This window comes from Marmota marmota, unplaced genomic scaffold, assembly GCF_001458135.2.
Source record: "Marmota marmota marmota unplaced genomic scaffold, marMar, whole genome shotgun sequence".
NCBI lineage: Eukaryota > Metazoa > Chordata > Mammalia > Rodentia > Sciuridae > Marmota > Marmota marmota.
The window spans coordinates 34,288,423-34,305,408 of NW_026000229.1; the positions used below are offsets into that span (position 1 = coordinate 34,288,423).

Here is a 16,986-nt window from a genome sequence, read left to right on the forward strand (position 1 = left end):
AGCTCAAATGTTATCTCTACAGAAAGCTCTTTCCTGATCTCCCTCCTGCAAAGTACCTCCCCAGTTATTTTCTAACTCATCACTGTTTTTATCATAATATTTATCCTATATCTTGTTTATTCAGTATCTATTAGGAACACAAGTACCTTGTCTTATTTTTTACTACGTATTACTAGTGCTTTGACACATGGTTAAATATTGATAAATTCTTTTGAAAATGGGTGAATGGTGCCTCCCTTCATAGTAAAGAATACAGGATCAATTAAGTTTGACCACACAGGTCTTGACATTTTTGTAGGACATCCAAAATGAAAATGTGTGATTCACTTTGGAGCTCAAGAGAACTGGACCACAGACACAGAATTAGGAGTCATATGATTATTGTGGTTGGTAAAATGATGTGAAAATTGAAGTTATCTGAATATGGCATAGATTGAAAAAAATATTGAAGGACATCAACATTTAAGGAGCAATCAGAAGAAAAAGATATAGGGAGGACAGTAAATATTTAAAAATTATTGTTGTATTCTTCCAGTACCATCATGTGGAAAACAAATGTGTATGTGTGTATTTTAAAATAATGTGGGACTTGGTATATTAAAAAATTCACTATATGGAAGTCAGAAGACCTTCTTCTAGTCATTCAAATGATAAGATTTTATTGAGCTGAATACTGAATACTTCTAGTGTGTATGTGGTGGGGAAGGGCTTACAGTCTTTTCCTCTTTTTCTGGAAATTGCCCTAGTTAGTATACAAGAGTGGGTGTGCTCTCCAAAGCCATGTCTTGTGACTTACCATAGTGACTTACCACAGCTGATCTAGAGATTAATTAACTATTAAGCTAATGAACATTTAGTTTCAGGACCCCTTATTACATGGGCCCATATTATCTTCAAAGGAAGTCCTCCAAATTGTATGTACTGCAAGATATATAATCTGGATCTGCCCCTACATGGGATATATAGGCCACTAGAATAATTAAATAATAATAATAATAATAATAATTATTATTATTATTATTATTGTGTGTGTGGTGCTGAGGATTGAGCCCAGGGCCTTGTGCATGAGAGGCAAGTACTCTACCAACTGAGCTATATCCCAGCCTTTTTTTTTTTTTTTTGGAATCATCAAATGAAGCATGTGTCTATATCTCAGCTACTCAGGAAGCTGAGGCAGGAGGATTTCAAGGTCAAGGCCAGCCTTGACAACTTAGTGAGAACCTGACTCAAAATTTAATAAAGCCAGGCACAATGGCTCAGGCCTGTAATCCCAGTGATTTGGAAGGCTGAGGCAGAAAAATTATCAGATCGAGGCCAACCTCAACAATTTAGTGAGGCCCTGTCTCAAAGTAAAAGATAAAAAGATTCCGGGATTTAGCTCAGTGGTAAAGCACCCCTGGGTTCAATCCCCAGTACCAAAAAAAAAAAAAAAAAAGGGGGGTTGGGTGGAAAGTGGGGCTGGGTGCCCTGGAGCATTCCTATAATTCCAATAGCTCTGGAGGCTGAGGCAAGAAGATCATGAGTTTGAGGTTAGCAGGACCCTGTCTCAAAAAAATAATAATAAAAAGGACTAGGGGCTGGGGTCAAAGCTCAGTGGTAGAGCACTTGCCTAGCATGTGCAAGGAGCTGGGCTCAATTCTCAGCACTGCATATAAATACAATAAAGGTCATTGGCAACTAAAAATGTAAAAAAAAGGATTAGGGGTGAAGTTCCTAAATTGCCCCTAGATTAAATCCCCAGTAACCAAAACAAACAAACACACCCCACCTATGTGGAATTGTTATGAAGTTATAGATAACTGAAAGATTCTATCACTCAGAACATTAGAATTCAGAACTTGAGATTCCTAGAGCCTGGAAGTTGTGGCTGATGACAACCTCCTGAAGGTAAGGGCCGCAAATCATGCTGAAGTAACAATTTCCCGAGCCACCTTACTTCATCCTGCCTTCCCTAAGTTCCTTTCTTGCATGCCTTAAATGCTATGAGATACCCCAGTATCTTTCCAGTCAATACCATTTCTGACCTCAGCTAAAAATATCAACATCTAGAACAGTATACTTGCAGTAAAGAAATCTTGAGACATATGCACTTAGTAGCTGTTATAACTGCATGAATAACTTTGTGCAGAACTGGGTTCTTTTCCACGAAAACCTGTCCACCGGGCTTTCTCTTCATGAAAGGTAGTTGCAACAGAAAATTAATATATCTGGAACCCAAAACAGCAATCCCCACCCCCACTTTTTTTGTACTGGGGATTGAACTGAAGGTTGCTTTATCACGTTATTTTGAACAGTGTCTTGCTGAGTTGCTCAGGGTCTTGCCACTAATTTTCAGAAGTTGTTCTTGAACTTGCAATACTCTTGCCTCAGCCTCCTGAGTAGCTAAGATGTAGGCACATGCTGCATCCAACTGAATGTTTTGAGATGATGTATCTTTTGGGGCTCGGGATATAGCTCAGTGGGTAGAATGCTTGCCTAGTACGCACAGGCCCTGGGTTCAATCTCCAGCACCACCAAAAAATAAATAAATAAATAAAAGATGTATCTTTTGAATAATGTTAACCGAAAGAAGTTGGAATACAGGAAAGGTAAAACCAAAGAACAAAATTTTGTCTCCAGAGAAAAAAGTTGACCTACAGACTTTTTTCCTTCCTTTGGTGCTGGAAATTGAGCCCAAGGCCTCATGGATACTAGGCAAGTACTCTACCACTGAACTATTCCCCTAACCTCCGACCTGCAGACTTTTAACTTGTTTTGTCAAGTAGAAATGAGAGTATCCTATCAACTTGACATTAGTCATTAACATTCTTTCAGTAGACTTGACTCTGGTTCTACTCTTATCAAGCAGGTTTCCAATTGTGTTTTAGTTTCTTAAAGAAGAAAATTGGTGACAAATGAGTAAAATTGAAATCTGATCTAAAAATTAGTGTTTTGTGCCAAATATGCCTTTAATCCCAGTGACTCAAGAGGCTGAGGCAGGCGTTTCACAAGTTCAAAAACAGACTGGGAAACTTAGGGAGATACATCCCCCAAAATAAAAAGGGCTAGGGATGTTGCTCAGTGGTTGAGCACCTCTGGGTTCAATTTCTAGTGCTAGAGAAAGAAATATATCCGTGTTCTATGACTTTGTTTAATGTGAACCAATTCCCAAGTCTCAGCAATTCTCCATGCACCAAATCAACTTTCTGGACTTAGAAGTCCAAACTTTGAAATGTGAGTTTATTCATTCCTTTATTTATCAAACAAATAAATATTTTAGTGCCTATACTGTAAAAAATACTATTCTGGATTCTGTTGATCTTAAATTCAAGGTATTGAACCACACACAATTAAAAATGGGTTATGGGAGTTGAAAAAAATGGATTATGGAAAAAATATACGGACTAAGTGTATGCAGGATGGATAAAGATTTTAATGCAGAAATTGATAATTCATTCATAGAATTGTTCTGATTTATCAAATGAGGAAGCAGGGAAACAAGTATCTAGAACCATGTAATAAGGACTTCATTTAGTCCTTAAGACTAATCTGTTATTCATTTTAGTCTCTAGGGGAACCCTAAAATCACAGTAAGTTATTTTAAACATCTTAGTGGAATTGTTATGAAATACAGTCATCCCTTTGTACCAGTAGAGGATTGGTCCATGACACACACTCCATGGATACCAAAATCCCTTATATAAAATGGCATAGTATTATTTGCTTATAACCTACACATATTCTCCTGTATATTTTAAATCATCTCTAGATTATTTATAATACCTAATAATAGAAATACTATGTAAGTAGTTATGTGTTGTTTAAGAAATAACGACAAGAAAATGTCTGATGCAGAACTAACTTATTTTAATGTTTTTAATGCCAAGTTGGTTGAATCCACAAATGCAAAACCTACAGATATAGAAAGCCAGTGTATCCCAATTTTATAGATTAGTAGAGTAGATCTAGTAAATGATTGTTGAAAAAAAGTTAACATTGAAACTTCTGGCCTCACCAGGCATGTTGGTACACTCCAGTAATCCCAGCAACTCAAAAGCCTGAGGCAGGAGGATCACAAGTTCAAGGCCAGACTCAGTAATTTAGTGAGACCCTGTCTCAAAAAAAAAAAAAAAATGATGCTCAGGATGTGCCTCAGTGGTTAAGCACCCCTACGTTCAATTCCCACTACCCTCCCCTGCAAAAAAAACCTGTCCTCACACTAGGGATGTAGCTCAGTAGTATAGTACTTGCCTAGCATGTGCAAGACCCTGGGTTTGATCCTAAGTACCAACTGCAAAAAAAAGAAAACTTGTGTATTTGTGTATATGTATACACACACACAATGTATCAATATGTATTCATTATTCATATATGTATATGAATTTTATTATGTGTGACAGTGTTATTTGTTTGCTGGACACATGACACACATTTGGGAGGCCAAGGCAGAAGCTTAAACCTAGGAGTTTGGGGCCAGCTTGAGCAACATAGCCAGACCCTGTCTGTGTGTGTGTGTGGGGGGGTAAAACTTGCAAAATTAATGAATCATTACATTTTTTAAAATTATGTGACTTGATACAAAAATAGCTAGTTGAACCATTTTTTCCATTTTAAACCCAAACAAAAAACTTAACCCAAGAATCTTTTATTTATTTATTTATTTATTTATTTATTTGGTGGTGCTAGGGATTGAACCCATGGTCTTGTGCATGGGAGGCAAGCACTCTACCAACTGAGCTATATCCCCAGCCCCAACCAAGAATCTTGACATAAAGTTAAAACATCTGGCTGGGCATGGTAGTATACACCTGTAATCCCAGTGACTTGGGAAGCTGAGGTAGAAGGATTGCAAGTTCGAGGCCAGCCTTAGCATTTAGGCATTAAACAATTTAGTGAGACCCTGTCTCAAAAAAATTTAAAAAAGCTGGGGGTGTGTCTCAGTACTTGACACCCCTGGGTTCAATCCTGAGTACCAAAAAACAAAACACAAAAGTGATAGCATCTGTCTTCTATACAACTTTCATACACCTTTCCATACTTTATTTTATAGAATGTCATAAAATCCAGGAGTACCTTTCCATTCTTATCTGGCCAGTGGAAAAAAAAAACATGCCTTTCTTCAAGGAGACTCCAAAATCCAGTAACTAAACTCTCAGTACTTAAAAGAAACCATGTTCTCCCCCAGAATCTTACCAATCTGTCTACTGTGACTCTAGCACTCAATGAATTAACCATTTGTTGTCTTGGAGAAAGGAAACACTTTTATGTGGAGAGTTACAGAACCACCCAACCCTGCTATTCCTTCTATAACCACCAAAGTGATTTTTTTTTTAATACCAGGGTTTGAACTCGGGGGTATTAGACCACTGAGCCACATCCCCAGCCTTATTTGTATTGTATGCTCTCACTAAGTTGCTTAGTGCCTCGCTTTTGCTGAGTCTGGCTTTGAATTTTTCATCCTCTTGCCTCAGCCTCCCGAGCCACTGGGATGCATGTGTTCACCACCGTGCCCAGCTCCAAAGTGATCTTTTTAAGACAATATGATTTTTTTGCTTGAACCTCTCTGCCCAACCAAGCCTAGTCTTTAGTCCTTCAATATCCTAAGAATCTCATCTCAAATAATTGTTATTAAATAAACTCTCAAACCATTCTTTTTTAAAAATATTTTTATAGGTGGACACAATATCTGTATTTTATATTTATGTGGTGCTGGGGTTGAACCCAGTGCCTCACGCATGCTAAGTGAGCCCCCTCTACCTCTGAGCCACAACCCCAGCCCCTCAAACCATTCTTCATGACCCTTTTCCCAGCAATAATGTCAATCTCTACTTCTAAATTATAAACTTGAGTTCAGTTTTGCTTTCTTCTGCCGTTCAGAGCCTTGCTTAGTAGTGCCCAACCACGTTTTGTTTGGGTACTGGGGATTGGACCCAGGGGTGCTTTGCCACTGAGCTACATCCCCAGTCCTTTTTAGATTTTTTTTTAGACAGGGTCTCACTAAGTTGCTTAGGGCCTCCCTTGCTAAATTGCTAAGGCTAACCTCAAACTTGCGATCTTCCTGCCTCAGCCTCCCAAGGTGCTGGGATTACAGGTGTGCACCACTGCACCTAGCTAGTAGTGCCTAACACATATTAAGGTCATTTTGGGGGTTCTCTGTGTGTGTGGTGCCAGTGTCCTGCCGGCACCCCAACCCAGGTAGTTACCTGCCCCACTCCCCACTACTGGAGTTTGAACCCATGGCTTTGTGCACGCTAGGCAAGAGCTGTACCATTAAGCTACATACCCAGCACTCACAGCTTTTCTTATGGGAGGTGGGTACTGCAAATTGAACTCAGGGTGCTTTACCAATGGTAGATCCCTAGTTCTTTATTTTTGGGGACAGAGTCTCACTACATTGTTGAGGCTAGCCTTGAACTTGCAATCCTCCTGCCTCAGCATCCCAAGTTGTTGAGACTACAGGGGTACACCACCACACCCTGCTCTAGGGAGTATTTTCAAAATCATTTCTCATTAGGAATAGCTATTTTCAAGAAATAAGTATCACTACTGAAGTAGTTCAATTTAGCAAATCCTTTATGTAAGCTTGCTACCCCAACTACTTACTAGACTTACTTTTTATTTTTTTGGCAGCAGCGGGGTAGGGTACTGGAGATTTAACCCAAAGGTGCTTTACTACTGAGCTACATCTCCAGCCCCTTTTAAAAACTTTTGAAATACAAGGGGCCTAAATTGCTTAGGGCCTTCTAAATTGCTGAGGCTGGCCTAGAGCTTGCAGTCCTCCTACCCCAGCCTCGTATCACTGGGATTAGACATGCGCCACTGTGCCTGGCCTTACTAGACTTCTTAAGTCATCATTACTTTTCAGTTACTCATCCACTTTTTTCTCAGCAACCAACATATTTTCATTGAACATGTTTGCCATGGAAGCCTTCATTATCACTTGGCATTTTCATTTGCTTAAATGCACTGCTCACATCTTTCTTAACTTCTGTGGTGTTGTAACAATGCCCTTAACCCACTGTACTCTCTGCCTCTACAGACAGGCATCTCCCAAAACCTATGTGCATAGCTGTCATTTCACTTACACAATAAACATCTCCATACTGGTAAGTTATTGTGTTGCTTTAGTTTTATAAGATACTGATGTTTCATTTCATCTTTTATAAATTCTGAATGGTTGGTCTTTTTAAAAAATTGTTTTAATTAGTTGTACATGACCGTAGAATGAATGGTAGGTCTTGGTGCACCCATTTTACAGATGAACTAGTAAATGGATTTTTTTAGGAGATGTGAATTCAAGTCATTTGACTCTGAGCAATCATTTATCTTTGAAGGGCTGGTGACTTCCAAGACTATCTGTGCACCACATTCCTTCAGAGAACAAGGAAGTTATCACAAGTCTCATCACAGAGATTGGGATCGGAGCAGAGTGCTACTTTATAGTGATATTGGCTCATTAGTCTATACATCAAGTATGAATTCCTCATCTTAGCGCACTATAATTTGATTCTCTGCCATCTTATCTCTCTCTAAAACCAACTCATCATTCTATTCAGCTTCGCTTCAAGTGTTTATTTCAGTAGTAGTTCTAGAAACTAAGACTGGTCACTCTTCTAAAACCATTACTTTGAATAATGGTAATTACAAGATCTGAATTTTAGTCTCCTATGTGATTGTGGGAACATATTTTTCTAGACCCATTTCTTTTATGTGTGTATTTAGAAGGTAGAACTTTGTTTAAAAACTGGATTGTTCTCTTAGGCCTAATTTGTACCATTCTATATTCCTTTTGTAACAATGTTGGTGGGGGAGAGGGGCCTGCTGGGGTTTAAACACCTCTAGCAACCTTTTTTGGCTATATTGAGGAAGCTTTGTATTCACACACAATATATATTGAGGAAGCTTTGTATTCACATACAAGCATGATCACACAACAATGCAAGGTATGAGAATATGCTGTTATATTGATAGTCTCAGGAATTGCAAGGTCTTTGGTCACAGCCCTCTCTGAGCCTGTTTCCTTATTGCTTTTTCCTGATCCACAACCCCTTGTGGTTCTTATAGGTTTGTCCTGAAGATCAATATTAAAAGGGAAAGTAAGGTTAAAAAACAAAAAACTGTACTTGGGAACAAAAAAGCACTGTGCCAGTATAAGTTGTTAGAAATGATATTGTTTCTGATAGCTGATAAAATTCATCAAAGAAAAGTGCTTCCATAAAAGTTTTATTTATCCCCACAACAACCCTGTGAGGTAGGGTGATCAGGGCATTTGAAGATGAGAAAACTAAGTCTACATTACTTTTTCACGGCTATACTGCATAGTAAATAAGTAGAAATTGAGATTTTTAAATGTCCATAACTTTATACTGATTTATGTGGAAATAGGTAGAGAGAATATTAACTCCCCCCTACCTTAATGCCAAAAGGACACTGCCTTGAAAAATCCCATTCAAAAGATGAAAGTAGTATTCCATTGCTTATTTCTACAAAGATTTATAAAATAAAAAAATAGTGAAATATTTTACAGTTTATATATATATATATATATATATTTATATATTTATATAATGGTCTCATTCAGGGACATGTCCTTCAGCTGTGTATATGATCAACTATTCCAAGTCCTAGAAATGCAAACTCTTAAAAAATATGAAAGACAAAAATGGTAATGAGCAATAGCCTCAAACTTCTTTATTATTCCTCCATGTATCTTGAATAAGTTCTGTGAAATTTGGTCCTATTTTCTAAAAAAGGAAAATTTAAAAAAAAATTTGTAACTACCACAGAGATTTCTGATAAACTTTTATTTTGTTGCCTACTCTCAAGCCACTGCCACATCATTTAGAACAGGGATTTCCCAAACCAGGAAGAGCTTTAAAAAGACCAAACTCTCCAAAGTATATTGTTACATTGTGTGCATGTATGAATATGTAAAAATAGATTGCATCATTACATACACCTCTATGGGGGGGAAAAACCATCTGGCCCCATAATGAGAGTTTTCTAGGGACAAGCTTTGGGAATCTTACTAGAAAAGCTCCTCTAAAATTTTTGTGAGTGTGTCGGGGGGTAGGACAGCACAGGATATTGACCCCAAGGAGTACTTTACATTGAGCTATATCCCCAGCCTTTTTAAATGTTTTAGAAATTTGAGAGAGGGTCTCACTATGCTGTCTCAAATGGACTTTCTATCTTCCTACCTCACCTTCCAGAGTTGGAGGGATTACAGGTGTGTGCCACCAGACCCAGCTCCTTAGGGTAATTCTAATGATGTGAGGTCTGGGAATCACCAAAGTATCTTAAAGTAATAGTATCTGAAATAAATAGTATATAAACTTATTTTGCTCTCTTAACCTCTTTTGAAAAAGGTCTCAAATAATTTTAGCTCCAGAACTTTTGCCTCTAGGCAATTAATTTCAATTCAAGATACAGAGAAACATTTTATAAAAATGTATCCTTGTCAGTGATATTTAGATTCCAATAATAATTTAAGTAGCATTTAAATATGACATACTGAGTTTTGTGGTTCTTACTCTGAAATTTTTAAGTGTGTATTATAGAAATTCCTAGCAGGCTTTCAACTCACAGGAAGACATGAAAAGTGATGACATAATCAAGTATATCACAGCACTGAAACCATATACTATATTCAAATATAACTCATGAGAGGAATAAGAAAGTGAATGAATGACAACCTAAGGCCTTTTGGCCCATACATTTTTGTTCCCAGTCCACTCTTCCCCTATAAGGGGAAATAAAATAAACATTCTTTCCTAGTTGCTTGGCATAGTTATTCGGTGGGTAAATATTAGCTAAGTTAGTTTAGACAAGATTAAAAGATAACAAATAAATACCTAGGAAGACAAAGAGAAGTCAGATCAGAAAACCTTAACTAGCTAATGAAGTAGTACATAACACCATAATATTAGTACAAGTAAATGAAGGCTTCATTGTCCTTTACATTTCATGTTTTTATGACTGACACAGATGTGAAAGAGATCTGGTCCTTATGAAGAATTTTGTGCTCGCTGGAAAGATCTGTAGGCATAATGAAATGTTTTCTTCCTTGATGAGATGAAGTCTTCTGTTTTTCAGGCAATTGACAACAAAATAATGAGAAGCGAACATCTTTAGAAGGTCGAATGAAAGTAATATCTAGTTGCAAAAGTCATTGGCCAAAGATAACTTCAAAAAAAAATTGTTAACCCTATTTTTTTAAAAAAAAGAAAGCCAGAGAAATATATATATATATATTTATATATATATATATATATAATTTACACATAAACCATATATATATATATAAATATATATAAACAATGTACACATCCATTTCACCAACAGTTACAAGCAAATAGCTGTTTATAGAAGTTATACAATGCTTCTTCCAACAAATCCCAAATCAATTTTGGGAAGCAGATAAAGCCACTGGGTAAATAAATATTCCGACTAGCTAATATAAAACAATTTATGATTACGAACTGTCATCAGTTCTTTTAGGATCCAAGAAGAAATATTGTGATAAATCTGATTAGGGATACATATATTACATGGAATTTTAAAAACAACTAATTAAAACAGCCTAACAATGACAACAAATATTTAAAAGAATGTCTTAAAAGTCAGATATTTATCACTGAAAATAGCACAATTTTCTTATGTACTTCAGAGTTGTAATGTGTGCATAGGTCACTTTTGCTGTGTGTCATCATGGACCCATCTCTCTCCTGCATTCACTACAATTAGATTTTAAGATTTTATGTTTCCCGTGTGAGCTGATGGGCTGGCACATCTCAATTAAAAAAATACACACCTCCCATTAACTAAATGGAAGTGTTAAATATCCATTAACAGATAAAAAAGGTAATGGGGAGATTTTAAATTTTGTACTAACAACTTTAAAATTACCCAAATAAAGTGATGAAGAAATAATATATTAATTTGGTCTAAAGAAATGTTCTCTGGCCATATAAAATTGCCCTTATTTAGCTTTACAGAAGCTTGTTATGCTTGATTTGTTTATCAGCTGATATAAAAGAATACTCCTAGCATGGGATTGAAAAGGACTTTACCATTAATAAAAGATAATTTAAAAGTTGCTTTTTATTATTAAAGTGCACAGAGGCACAGTGGTATAGGTGCTTACATTTCCCTTTCAGTTATGGGAAGGCCCTTTGGGACTGTATTTAATCAGAACAGCTTTCAGCAAATACGATGTAGGCTGAAAGTTCAGATCTTATTTATGTTTTGGGTTTTGCTGTTTGAGCATAAAAAAGAAGGGAGCAGGGAGAAATGTAACTAGGTTCACAATTTTGCGCAAGAGCATATGTAAAGGTAACGTATGTACATTTTATTTCAAGAAAGACATAAGACAAACAGCATAAAGATGCCCAGATGCCCTAAAGATAAATACATTTCAAAGATTCTCATTAAAACGAATCTGTAGTATTTTTTCCTACAAGCAAAATACCTTTCTTTAAATTAAAAAAAAAATCAGTATTCTGAATTGCAAATGCTTTTGCTTTTTTTTTTTTGCAGAAAATCTGCCATGATTATTTTTTTTTTAATGAATAAGGATTTTCCACAAAACAGGCTTGCTCTACATGCTAGATTTTAAACAGTTCAGTGACACAATATGCTAACTACATACACAACAGATAATATAGTAAGAAAACACTCAACCTGATGAAAAGTTAAAATCTTCATTAATACACTGAAAACTGACATAACTCATGCCTTTTAAAATCAAAAATACAAAAATTAAATGTTTTCCTAAAAAGATTTCCTTATTTTAAGGATTCATTTGAAAATGAAGCTGCATGTAATTTGTACAATAAGTTGTACAAGTAAACAGGTAATATACATAAAAAATTAACTGACATACTCCTCAATTATCAGTTGTCCACCTTTAATTTCCAATACTGTACTTTCTTAACAAGCATACAAAATATCAAACTTCTCTTTAGAAAAAGTGCCGTTCTTTGACATCCTTTACACAAAAACAGTCTAAGCCTGTGGTATGTTAATGCAGTTGAGAGGCAAAGCATACTAACTTTTACAAATTCTACCTTCCATAAAAAGCCTCCCGAAAAGGAGATTACACACCACTATAAAAATATCAACCTCTTGTGGTAGCTGCATTAGAGAACCAAGGCTTGAAGACTATTTTCATATAGCATAGAAAACCACTATGAGAGCCTATTAACTGCATTGGTGGCTTGGGAGTGTACTGTGCCACAGGATTATGCATAGCTACTGTTAGGTACCAAGACTGTTACACAGAGTTTTAAACTGATTGTAACTGAGAGCATAACAGAGGTACTACCAGCCCATGCAAAGTAACTAAAAATACTGAGTCACTGTGCTGCATACTTCCATTCCTGGAGAAAACCAAAGGCAGCAGTAACTAAATCAAGCCCAACAGGTGACTAAACTTTTCTCCTCAAAGATTGGTGAGCACAGTGAAGTCTGAGGTATACCTTTATCCATTAAATCTGTGTGCCGTTGCAAGATATTACCATTTGGGAATACACGCCATCACAATGGTTTAAATCTTTTGAATATTAGTCATCATATATATTCTTATCTACCCAGTCTCTTGATTTTTAAAAAGATTTCACCTACAGTAGAATATTACAGAAACAAAATATAAATGCATGTCTTTTTAAATGAAACTTACATTGACTAAAAGTAGAGAATATTTTTAAACAAATATACAATATGCAGGCAGACAAAGCAGGAAAACGGCCATTCAAATGTATAATAAAAAAACTAAAAACTGACTATTTCCAGAAAACTATGAAGCGCCTCAACTAAAAGGAATGCATAATGAAATTCTAATCTAATACAGGTCAAAAATGTAAAAAGGTTATAAACCTTAACAGGAAAAAATAAAACAACTTTTACTGGCCATTCCTGTTGAAATGAGAATCATAAAGTAACAGAAAAGTGGCTACAAACCCACTTAGAGCACCAAACAGAGAGAAAACAAAAGTCCATTTTCATCTCTGTTATTATCATAAAATCCTGTGTAACTACAGGTCAAACTGCTGGTGGCAGAAACAGAATTCTTTATAAACTGCAGATGTCCTGTACATAAAAAAATTTCACTGGAGTTGCACTAGTTCTAAAGACTCTTCTGTTTTAGCCTACCTACTGTATGTATTCAATCTGAGATAGATAGTCTCTTTCTGTAACCCTTGATTATTATTGGGCACCAAAGATAAGAAAAGCAAGACGGGGTACAAAAATGCAAAATTTCAACAGTAATGGCAATGTTTTTGTTTCAGTCCAAAAGGGTCCTGCATTCTCTCCCCCTTCAGTGATTTGACAAGTCTTTGTACTTAATCTGGGGGCAGCAAATCATGCAAGCGAAATCTGTCTCTGATGTGAGGTCGGACATCTTCATTCTGTGTGGAAAAAAAAGAGACCTTTTTAAAAAAGCTACATAATTTCAAAGATATGATCCTTATAACATTAAAACAGCTTTACTCTGCAGAGGAAATGTACTATTTAATTTCATGATTTATATTATTTTGCTCGCCAAATACAGTCAGCCTTCTATAGCCACTGGTTCCACAGCTGTACACTCAACCATCCTTGGATCAAAAACATTCAGGAAAAAACTGCATGTGTACTGAACATATATAGAGTTTTCCCCTGTCTTAATTACTAAATAATACAGTATAACAAATATTTATTTACATTGTATTAGGTCTTATAAGTAATCCAGAGATAATTTAAAGTTTATTGGATGTGTATACGTTATATGGCAATACTACTTCATGTTATATAAGGGACTTAAGCAGATTTTGATATCAACAGGAGATCCTAGAACCAATTCTGGATGGACTTCAAAGGATTATTGTACAGAAATATAACACAGATACAGTTAACTTGTAAGATAGATGAGAGGATTAAGCCATTAAATCTTACTTTCCTCTTAAAATTGACTGGTGCAATACTTGGGAGGATGAGGCAGGAGATCAAAAGTTAGAGGCCAGCTGGGCAACTCAGTAAGACCCTGTGGCAGTAGTCCAGTGGCAGAATTCCCCTGGGTTCAGTCCCCACTACTGGGGGGAAAATGCTCATAGAGACCAATGGTGGGCAGTGAAGTCTGGGGCTCAGAACTCCAGGTGAGATTCTACATCACTGCATTCTAACTCCAGTCCTATAATTCTTTGCCAAACCCTATTGAGGAAGGAGAGCCCTCTCCTTGTCCTTGGTCTCCTCAGTGGTCTGGGACTTTCCATTTGTTTCTGTGATATATCTCTTCTCTCTTCCCTTCCATTAAAGATCTTCCCCTAATCCTTTGGGCCAATTTACTGGTCACTGATTAATTTCCCTTGAATACCAATTTTGTATAGAGGGACTTTCTTTAACCCCCACCTGCTGAGATCTCACACATCTGCCATGCAGCTGTGAACCTTGACTGTTACAGGTGATGACAGAACTTAAAAGACTCCTTCCTCTCTTCCCTAAATCACAACGAGCCTCTGGGATCTGCCCACATGTGTTCACCCAGTGACTCTCAAGCCACTCTAGAGGTTTCCCTTCTGTCCTCACTTGTTCAGTGAGAGTCTAGCTCATCCAACTCCGGGAAATAGAGTAGTTTTTAGGGAAGTTTCCATGTCTATACCTGCTACTCTTAACATGAACAGATGTGAGGATAAATTAAAACCATATTTTTGGCTCCCTGGAGCTATTCCTGATCTATAGGATTTACCTGCATCTCTGAAGTCCTAATTCACAGACCAAAGCCTAGTCCACTCATTTTGCCATCAAGGCCCCCGATAGCATTCTTGGTATCTGTTTTTGTATACTTTATTAGAAAGGAGTGTAAAAGAGCCACATAGACACTCTGCCTCTTCAGTATACAAATGTAAGTTGTAATATAGAATATGGCGTATGTTTTTGTTTTGTTTTTTCCTTTGGAGGGGAGCTCTATGGGGAATTAAACTCAGAGCCTTGTGCATGCTAGATAATACAGAGTATCTTTTATTTGATTATAAGACTAAGCCTAACTGATTTCTGCTGTAGATTTTTAAAAACTATTTCTTTAGACGTTGATGGACCTTATTTTATTCATTTATTTATATGTGGTGCTGTGAATCACACTCAGTGCCTCACACATGCTAGGCAAGCGTTCTACCACCAAGCCACAACCCCAGCCCCTCTGCTGTACATTTTTAAAAAGTTTATTAAAAACGTTAAAAAATCCTCAATCTTTTTGAAACTTTCCCCTAATCTCTTAGCAGTTAACTTTTAAAAACCAGTACACACAAAGCAAGAGATTTCCACATAGTTGACAAAAAAAAAACAATAAATTATACTTACCAGTTCTACAAGCTTCTCCAGAAATGGAATCAATTTTAGGAGTTCATTGTCATTTTTATCCATAAACCAGCTTTCTATAGGGATTCCATTAGAAAGCTAAAATGATAAATAAGTAAGTAAATCCTTAAGAGTAACGGTATGGACATACTTACATTTTGCCTAGTATGGAAAAGTTTGTTGTTTTTTTTTTTTAAAGAAGAAACAAGAGATTCAAGGAAACATGATTTAAAAGTTCCTTTGAAAAGAAATGCTACCAGAGTTTTGTCAACTCAATAGTACAAGAGATAGAAGGAATAAACTAAAACCTGAAGTTTTTCAGCATCATTTTTCTTCTCAGTGAATATAAAGCTAACAAGTTTAAGTTTCATTAAATCAAGTTTTGCAAAGACCATTAACATAACTAAAAACATTCCTTTATGCACTTACACAATAGTTACCACTAGTACAGTGGTAGGCATTATGAATAAAGAGATATTGCCAATCTAAAAAGAGAACATTGTCAGACAGAGACAGACACTGTGTGTGTGTGTGTATATACATAAACACATAATATGTTTTTTTTAACAAGGGACTATGTCATGCCTCAGCCTCCTGAGTAGCTGTGACTATAGGCACATGCCATCATGCCTAGCTACCATTTTTCTATTCTCAACATAAGTTCTATCTACTAGAGCTACATCTTCAGTTCATTTTGTTGCGATGACATTTTGCTGTTGCTCGGGCTGGTTTCAAACTACTGGGTTCAAGAAATCCCCCACCTGATGAGATAGGACTACAGGTAAGCACCACTACACGTGGCTAAAATTCTTAAGAACTTATTTTTCTGTGGTATTTGAGATTGAACCCAGGGGTGCTTTACCACTGAGATACACCCCAGCACCACCATCACTCCCAGCCTTTTTTTTTTTTTTTTTTTAGTATGGCCATTTTTAAAAATTCTGATTTGTTATACTTGATGGCAGAATGAAATTTATTTTATATTACATACATAAAGCACAATTTTTCAAGATACTGATTTTATACAAAGTATTTTCATATTATTCATGTCTTATACATGTACTTATGATAATAATGTCTAATTCATTCCATCATCACTCCTACCTGCCTCTTCCTCTCCCTCCCCTCATACCTGTATTTTTAATTATGCAATTTCCGGGGGGGGGGTATTTTCTACCCACAAAATCTGTCACAGCTCAACAAAAATAAACTTATATACACATACCCCATTTTAATTACTCAAATCATCATCTGCTCTAAAAGGTTTAAAGACAATTCTACTTTGGAAAAATGACAGCAAATATTTTACTTCTATAGACATTCAGATAATGGAAATTGGAGAGGCAGGCACAGCCTGTAATCCCAAGTCACTGTGTTGATGTCTCTTTTGCCAACAGTGCCAAATGCACTAATACAAAAGACAAATGAACATGACACTATGGTTACTTTAATTACACTATAAACTCTCCAGGAATCTGAGGACCAAGAGTAGGAATTTCCAGTTTAAGAAAAATCTACTTGTGCCACTCATTTAATAGCAGATCTTCCATGTCAACAAATCTGCATTTGAATTTATGGGATTCAGAGATTACAGGAATTTTCAGTCTACCCCACTGTCTCTAAAGGTGAATTCCCCATAGCATTCTATTCAAATCTACTATTCAAAATGTTCTT

At 36.3% G+C, this 16,986-nt stretch overlaps 1 long non-coding RNA gene across 1 annotated transcript; it reads right to left on the bottom strand.

Annotated features, from left to right (window-relative positions):
• Positions 1–8,186: 8,186 nt before the first annotated feature.
• On the bottom strand, positions 8,187–16,223 carry LOC107138148. The gene is made up of 2 exons (XR_001502975.2): positions 15,316–16,223; positions 8,187–13,388 (listed from the first exon to the last, which is right to left on the bottom strand). It is a non-coding gene; the product is annotated as an uncharacterized LOC107138148 (long non-coding RNA).
• Between the last annotated feature and the right edge of the window lie 763 nt (positions 16,224–16,986).